The sequence below is a fragment of the Triticum dicoccoides genome, chromosome 4A (assembly GCF_002162155.2).
Source record: "Triticum dicoccoides isolate Atlit2015 ecotype Zavitan chromosome 4A, WEW_v2.0, whole genome shotgun sequence".
In the NCBI taxonomy this organism is placed as follows: Eukaryota; Viridiplantae; Streptophyta; class Magnoliopsida; order Poales; family Poaceae; genus Triticum; species Triticum dicoccoides.
The window spans coordinates 579094594-579103668 of NC_041386.1; positions in this window are offsets into that span (position 1 = coordinate 579094594).

Sequence of the window (9075 nt, forward strand, 5' to 3'; positions counted from 1 at the left end):
GAAAAAGAGGCTGGGTGGCGAATGGTAAAACCAATGTTGGGCATTGCTGGAGGAGTTTTATTCAAGGCGAAATGTCAAGGGGTTCCCATTATAACCCAACCGCGTAAGGAACGCAAAATCCAGGAACATAACACCGATATGACGGAAACTAGGGCGGCAAGAGTGGAACAAAACACCAGGCATAAGGCCGAGCCTTCCACCCTTTACCAAGTATATAGATGCATTAATTAAATAAGAGATATTGTGATATCCCAACAAAATATCCATGTTCCAAACATGGAACAAGCTCCAATCTTCACCTGCAACTAGCAACGCTATAAGAGGGGCTGAGCAAAGCGGTAACATAGCCAAACAACGGTTTGCTAGGACAAGGTGGGTTAGAGGCTTGGTTCAACAATGTGGGAGGCATGATAAGCAAGTGGTAGGTATCGCAGCATAGGCATAGCAAAAGAGCGAGCAACTAGCAAGCAAAGATAGAAGTGATTTCGAGGGTATGGTCATCTTGCCTGAAATCCCGCAAGGAAGAAGAACGAGTCCATGAAGAAGGCAAACGGACGTAGTCGAATGGGTCCTCACAAAGAAGCAACACCGGAGAGAAGCACACACCATAGTAAACAACCAACACACGAACATGGTATGATATGCGGGATGCGGTATGTGATGCATATGCATGATTTGACAAGGAATTATTGAACCTGGCCTCAACTTGTAAATCCAAGAGTGCCACTGGAAAGGTGAGGTGATTTCGGTTGAAATCGATATAAAGATCACCGGAATCGGATGCACGGTTTGGAAATGACAAACAAAACAAATATGGCACCGGTCTGCGATAATCAGCAAGTAGCCATCTAAATGCATCAAGTAATACATGCTAAGGCACTCCAACATGGCAACAAAGTACATGTCAGGGATCCACTCATGATGCTTGACAAAAGATGAACACTGAGCTACGGCTAATTCATCCATTAACAGGTTCAAACAAGCATGGCAAAAGTGCAAATGATAACCGGTTTTAGACTTAGTGAAATTAACAGAAGTCTAGAATTTTATCATCAGGAAGCACACTTTAGAGCATGAAAACTACATGCTAAAGGAACTTAACATGGCAAAGCAAGGCATGGCATGAAGCTACTCAAAGCACTTAGCAAAAGTCCCTTAGTTACCTTGAGTCAAAAGGGATCAGAAAATACAATTGCAAGCATGTGAACATAGCAAAACCATAAACAGATTCAGACTTAGAGAAAAACAGGAGCATGCAAAACAGATTAACGAGTAGGCATGTTTACGAGCACGATGCACTCACTACAGAGCATAGCATGACAAACTAAGCATACACCCATCAAGAAGACATGTCATAAAAGCTAGACATGGCAAGAATAACAACATAGCATGCACGGATCAATAGCAACATCCTCGGCAAAATCGCTAAACAAGTTAACAATCTGCCAGGAACATTTTATAGCAAAAGTAGAGCTCGGTTGACTCAAGCTAGGGTGCTCCATAAATGCAAACGAAGACATGGATGGATAGAGAACCACAATGTTAACAAAATATCCTTACTGATCATCCTCAAAAGAGGCACGGATCACTAGGAAACAACATGAACATATGGCATAACAACAAAATCAGGATAATGACTTTGTGAAATTCTAAGTCCCTGAAATCAGCATCATCGAGTAAGCTACTTTGCATGCTTGTGCTAGTCACCACAAATATCACAAAAATACATGGCAAGCACCTCTGTAAAGATGGCATGGCGTATTACAAAACACATGTAGAGCTCAGGGTCATAGCAAGCACACATTAAATATGGCAAAAATGACAAATAGCTATTTGCTGAAACAGATTTGACATATTCATCACATAGCCCTCTTCCAATAGCATTTCGGGCATCAAGATGAGCTCAAATTAAAATGATGCAATGAGATGAAATGATGTACTCGTCGAGACGAACATTTTGATATGCTACACGTGCAAAACGGAGCTACGGATGCAGAGTTATGAGCTGATGAAGATTGCAAAAAAATAATGAGAGGGGGAGAAAGTCAACCGAGTTCAACCTCAGATCTGGGGTTCCTCCGAGGTACTGTAGCAGCGAGCGGCCAGAAATCGCCGAGAATGGAGGCCGCGGTGGCCGGATCCTCGCCGAAATCCGCGGAGGAGGGAGAGGACGGAGGAGGCCGGCGACGGTGCCGCGGTGGCACGCCGGAGGCGAAGGATGCGGCGGCGGCGCGGCGAAGCGAGAGGCAAGGCGGCGGCCAGTGGCGAGCGAGCAGGGCGGCCGGCGAGCGAGGCACAGAGCGCGGCGGTGGATCGAGCGAGCGTGGCGGCGGGAATCCTCGGGCGCCGCGGTGGCGAACGGGCGCGGGGCGGCGGCGGCGCGGGTCAGGCGGGCCGGATCTGGGCCCGCAGGGCTCGGCGTGGTGGAGGCGGCGACTGAGGCCAGGTGGCGGCCTGGGAGTGGCTGGGCGCGGCGGCGGGATCTTGTCCGGTCCAGGACAGACATGTCCGGCGGGCGAGAGGGGGATTTTTAGGGTTTTATGCGCGAGATTTTGGGGGAGATGACATATATATATAGGTAGAGGGAGCTAGGAGAGTCCAAATGAGGTGCGGTTTTCGGCCACGCGATCGTGATCGAACGACCGAGATAATGGAGGGGGTTTAGGTGGGTTTTGGGCCACTTTGGAAGGGTATTGGGCTGCAACACACACGAGGCCTTCTCGGTCCCTCGGTTAACCGTTGGAGTATCAAACAAAGTCCAAATGGCACGAAACTTGACAGGTGGTCTACCGGTAGTAAACCAAGGTCGCATGACAAGTCTCGGTCCAATCCGAAAACGTTTAACACCTGCACACGAAAAAAGGTAGAAAGGGACACCGGGTGACATAGGAGCGCCGGATTGCAAAACGGACAACGGGGAAAATGCTCGGATGCATGAGACGAACATGTATGCAAATGAAATGCACATGATGACATGATATGGAATGCATGACACGCAAGCAATGACAAGGCAACAACAGCGAATAACTGGAAGACACCTGGCACATCGATCTTGGGGCGTTACAACACTCCACCACTACGAGAGGATCTCGTCCCGAGATCTAGAATGGCATCAGGAGGACAACGGAAGAGAAGGAGAAGAGGTAAAACTAAGTTGCTTCTTTGACCAATGAGTGAAACCAAAGAACCTTGAAAATGTTAAGCCATTTCAAGGAAAGCATACAACGGAGATGACAAAGTTGAAAACACTCCGTTTTAAAAGAGGAACAAGGGAGAACAACTTCGGGCAGCACTCCGATTGAAAAGAAAAGGAATTGAATAAGAACTTGGTAAGATGAGAAGATATTTGATGAAAACACGACACTCCGGTTGAAAAAGGATTAGCAAAGGAAAGAATATGGTCTAGACAAACCGAGATGATGGGTTGAAAAGAGCAACATCACAATGCCTCCGGAACAAAAGAATAGAAGATAGATAATTGAAATAGGAGAATGGAGAAGAAAATGCCAACTTCTGCCACAAAAGAGCTTGAATAGGCATCTTTAGGAGAAGGGTCGAACGTAATTGTTGGAAAACCAACAACGAAAAGAATAAGCTTGTAGTGGGCTTATGGAGAATATCTCAAAATTATGAGGTGAAATTCTGCCACTAACGGAAAACAATAGATTGGATTGATATGAATAGGGAGACGAGAAAGCTTATTTCACTAGGAGGATAAATGAAAACTTGGGTCATTTATGAGCACCATAAATAGCAACAATCCTTAGGAGAGGATTTGGGTGAAATATAACCCAAGATAACTCTAACAAAACGATTGATGGATTGAGAAGAGCTCATGCTTGAAAAGATTAATGGGTTTAACTATCTCATTCTTAAGAACATGTGAATCATGAAACATGAACTCCAAATTATCAAGAATGGCATAATACCACCTCAAAAGATAAAAAGAGAAACAATTGCACTCCGGATTGCAAGATGAAGAAAACTTGAGCTCCTTTAAAAAGAATCTCGAAGATCACTTCGAGAAGGAATTAAATCCTTGCTGAACCACCATATACAGCCTCCATGAAGAACTCCGGTAACAAAAGGATGATCAAAGGGAAGGAAGGAGAAGTTGAAAACGCAAGGTGAAAACTTGTAATGATTTTTAGATGGATCTCCGTGATGAGATAATTGAGAGAACTTGAAACTCCGGGAAAAAGAAAGATGAACAAATGGTAACAAGAATTTGATGAGCCTCCGGAATAAAGAATTAATCCCTTGGAAGAAACAAGAGTAAGAATTACATTATATGTATCCCTCATCAATTAAATTGATGACAAGCAACGGAATTGGCATACTACTTATTCTCGTAGCAAGGATGAAGATAGATATAGCTCAACTTGAGAAGGTCTTCAATGATCCACCGATAGAATTTGGAAAGCACGAATGAATTGATATGATAACGAATGACGAGAACTCTTGCACGAACCACCGTAAGAATTGAAAACAATTGAAGAAAAGATAAAGAAACACCGGGTAGAATTAGAGAACGAATGATGATGCTTGAGAGAATTTAGATCCATGAGAATGACAAGATCACGAGCTGATTAGAGGATATTTGAACGATGCACCGGTAAGATTGGAGAATGATAACTAAAGCTGAGAATGAATAATTATGAGATGATGGGCTCCGGAGAATCAAAATGAAAATACTATGAATTACTCCGGATAGGTGAAAAGAATTCTGATAATCGAAAACAATAAAGAGAGGATGGAGTCAAAGCTAGAACCATGAATCTTTGATGGAAACAGATAAGATTGCAGAGAAAATCTTCTTTGGTCTTCCAATGTTGATAATGACGATGAGAAGATCCATCAAGAATTGTTGAGGCACTCCGGGAGAATGAAAGCGAAGAGGTTGAGCCAATAATGAGAAGAGTTTGAAAGATCTTGGGAAAGACATTTGACTGATGATGGTTCATTCTTACGTCAAACTTTGCAAAGAATTTGAGAGTAGCTCTGGGAAGATAAGAAGAGTCAGGTAAGATCCTGGGAAAAGACCTGTGGGTTAGGGCCCACTGAAAAGAAACACCGTTGAAATGATTTAAAAGAGAGGTTGCACCGGTTGAATTAAATGACTTAAATGAGATAACAATCTCGAAAGATCTTGAATGAATGCAGAGTGGACAACACGAATCTTCGAGATATCTTGAGCACTCCGGAACAATTAAATAGCGAGAAGTGAATGAATATGAGGTGCACCGACATGAGAAGGTATTTGAAATGATGAAAAAGGATATGATCAACACCAAAGCTTGAATTGAATCCACCGAAGAAGAAAGAAAACCGAGAATGATGAGCTTGAAGCTCCATTAGAATCTTCACGAGAATCGCCGGATAAGAACATGAAGGAAAAGAATGGAGAGACTTCACATGAATAAAAGGATACTTAATTAAGAAATCTGAGTCCTTGAAGAAACAAGGGTGGGAGGGTGGGAAAACAAAGGCAACATGGGATGGATGAAACAAACAACGTTGAGAGCTTAGATTGAATCTTGCGAATGTTGAAAAAGATTGGATCCACTTGAAGAGAAACACGCCGGTTGAAATGGATTGACATGACAATCTCGATGATCATGAAGGATTGGTATTCACATAGGAACATGAGAACACCGCTTAGGAAAGGTATGGAATCAACATTTGACTTCGAAGCAACTCGAATACCACAACTCAAAACAAAACAAAGGATTGGCTTGCAAAATAAGCCGGAACAAACATATGATAGAGATTTCATCCGAAGTTTTTGTGGTGGGGCCTACACGGGCTCGATCGTACATCACCATCATGTACAAGGCAGTGCACATGACATATGAAGCGTCCCCGAGTCGGCATAGCCAAGGACTCTTTAAGACACAACGAGACCACTGTAAAACCAACCATGGATAGGCGGACCACTAGACGTCGAACCCCAATTTCATATCATACATCTATCGGAAAGATATCCTAAGAGCTACTTGAATTCCCACTTATAAACTCCCGAAATTTTCTGGTTATGCAATCAGGTGTTGGGGATACAGGGGAAGCATAATATCTCACCCAAACTAACAAATCCTACATCCAGCTGTATCCATCCTTCAACACATAACCAAGAAACCTTCGGAAATCGTTTACCTCAACCTCCGAAAAGCATCCGTTATACGAGTTATGGCAATACTCCCGAACTCCCGCCCCAGTACTGGGTGGCGTCGAGGTTATCTCACCAACAACTGCATAAAAGAGATTTTCAATGTCGGCGAAACTAAACTCAGGTATTCCAGAACTGCAACAATAAAATTGTGACGACAACACCTTGGAGCTCAACTCCCCGGGACACTGCCACAACCCCTAAATATCAGGAGGCAGCAAGAACAATGTTCTCGTCACAAAACCATCGGAACGATTCCAAGATACCCGCGTGATCCTAAATTTTTTTAGTGAAATTTGAGAAGAGAAGAGTCAAAACTCTACGTCAGGATGCCTCACCAGAGCAACGAAGGGAATGAGGAGTAAAAAGAAGTCCTAACTCTCTGATATATATAATTCCTAAATGACTCAAAACATTTTTCTAGACTCAATAATGTTGGGGAACGTAGTAATTTCAAAAAAAATCCTACGCACACGCAAGATCATGGTGATGCATAGCAACGAGAGGGGAGAGTGTAGTCTACGTACCCTTGTAGACCGACAGCAGAAGCGTTATGACAACGCGGTTGATGTAGTCGTATGTCTTCACTGCCCGACCGATCAAGCACCGAAACTACGGCACCTCCGAGTTCTAGCACACGTACAGCTCGATGACGATCCCCGGACTCCGATCCAGCAAAGTGTCGGGGAAGAGTTCCGTCAGCACGACGGCATGGTGACGATCTTGATGTTATACCATCACAGGGCTTCGCCTAAGCACCACTACAATATTATCGAGGACTATGGTGGAGGGGGGCACCGCACACGGCTAAGAGAACGATCTTGAAGATCAACTTGTGTGTCTAGAGGTGCCCCCCTGCCCCCGTATATAAAGGAGCAAGGGGGGAGGCCGGCCGGCCCTTGGGGCACGCCAAGGAGGAGGAGTCCTCCTCCTAGTAGGAGTAGGACTCCCCTCTTTTCTACTCCTACTAAGAGGGGGAAAGGAAGGGGGAGAGGGAGAAGGAAAGGGGGGCGCCGCCCCCCTCTCCTAGTCCAATTCGGACCAGAGGGGTAGGGGGCGCACGGCCCACCCTGGCCGCTCCTCTCTCTCTCCACCAGGGCCCATAAAGCCCATTACTTCTCCTGGGGGGGGGGGGGTTCCGGTAACCCTCCGGCACTCCGGTTTTCTCCGAAATCACCCGGAACACTTCCGGTGTCCGAATATAGCCGTCCAATATATCAATCTTTATGTCTCGACCATTTCGAGACTCCTCGTCATGTCCGTGATCACATCCGAGACTCTAAACAAACTTTGGTACATCAAAATATATAAACTCATAATGAAACTGTCATCGTAACGTTAAGCGTGCGGACCCTACGGGTTCGAGAACAATGTAGACATGACCGAGACATGTCTCTGGTCAATAACCAATAGCGGAACCTGGATGCTCATATTGGCTCCCACATATTCTACGAAGATCTTTTATCGGTCAGACCGCATAACAACATACTTTCTTCCCTTTGTCATCGGTATGTTACTTGCCCGAGATTCGATCGTCGGTATCTTAATGCCTAGTTCAATCTCGTTACCGGCAAGTCTCTTTACTCGTTCTGTAATACATCATCTCGCAACTAACTCATTAGTTGCAATGCTTGCAAGGCTTATGTGATGTGCATTACCGAGAGGGCCCAGAGATACCTCTCCGACAATCGGAGTGACAAATCCTAATCTTGAAATACGCCAACCCAACATGTACCTTTGGAGACACCTGTAGAGCTCCTTTATAATCACCTAGTTATGTTGTGACGTTTGGTAGCACACAAGGTGTTCCTCCGACAAACGGGAGTTGCATAATCTCATAGTCATAGGAACATGTATAAGTCATGAAGAAAGCAATAGCAACATACTAAACGATCGGGTGCTAAGCTAATGGAATGGGTCATGTCAATCACATCATTCTCCTAATGATGTGATCCCGTTAATCAAATGACAACACATGTCTATGTTTAGGAAACATAACCATCTTTGATTAACGAGCTAGTCAAGTAGAGGCACACTAGTGACGTTTTAGTTTGTCTATGTATTCACACAAGTATTATGTTTCCGGATAATACAATTCTAGCATGAATAATAAACATTTATCATGATATAAGGAAATGAATAATAACTTTATTATTGCCTCTAGGGCATATTTCCTTCAAATAACGCCAACGATTCGATCAAACAGGGGCTCCTAAGGTTAGGGATGACTCTGATTACCAACTTGTAACGCCCTCGATGCGGCTATATCTCCCACGTGTCGAAGCACGACTTAGAGGCATAACCGCATTGAAAGCAATGTCGCAAGTGAGGTAATCTTCACACAACCCATGTAATACATAAGGGAAAGAGATACATAGATCATCACTTCACACAATACATGAATAAAGCATTACATCATCCAGATACAATCAAGGTCCGACTACGGAACCAAAATAAAAGAAGACTACCCCAAAAGCTACACAGATCCCCGATCGACCCCAACTGGGCTCCACTACTGATCAACTGGAATGAAACAACACAAAGGACAAGGTCTTCATCGAGCTCCTCCTTCAGCTTGGTTGCGTCATCTGCACGGTTCGGCGGCACCTGCAAACTGGTTTTGGAAGTATCTGTGAGTCATGGGGACTTAGCAATCTCACACCCTCGCGATCAAGACTATTTAAGCTTATAGGTAAGGCAAGGTAGGATGTGGAGCTGCAGCAAGCGACTAGCATATATGGTGGCTAACCTATTCGCAAAAGAGAGCGAGAAGAGAAGGCAAAAGCATAGTCGAACAACTATGATCAAGAAGTGATCCTAGAACAACCTACGTCAAACATAACTCCAACACCGTGTTCACTTCCCGGACCCCGCCGAGAATAGACCATCACGGTTACACACGCGGTTGA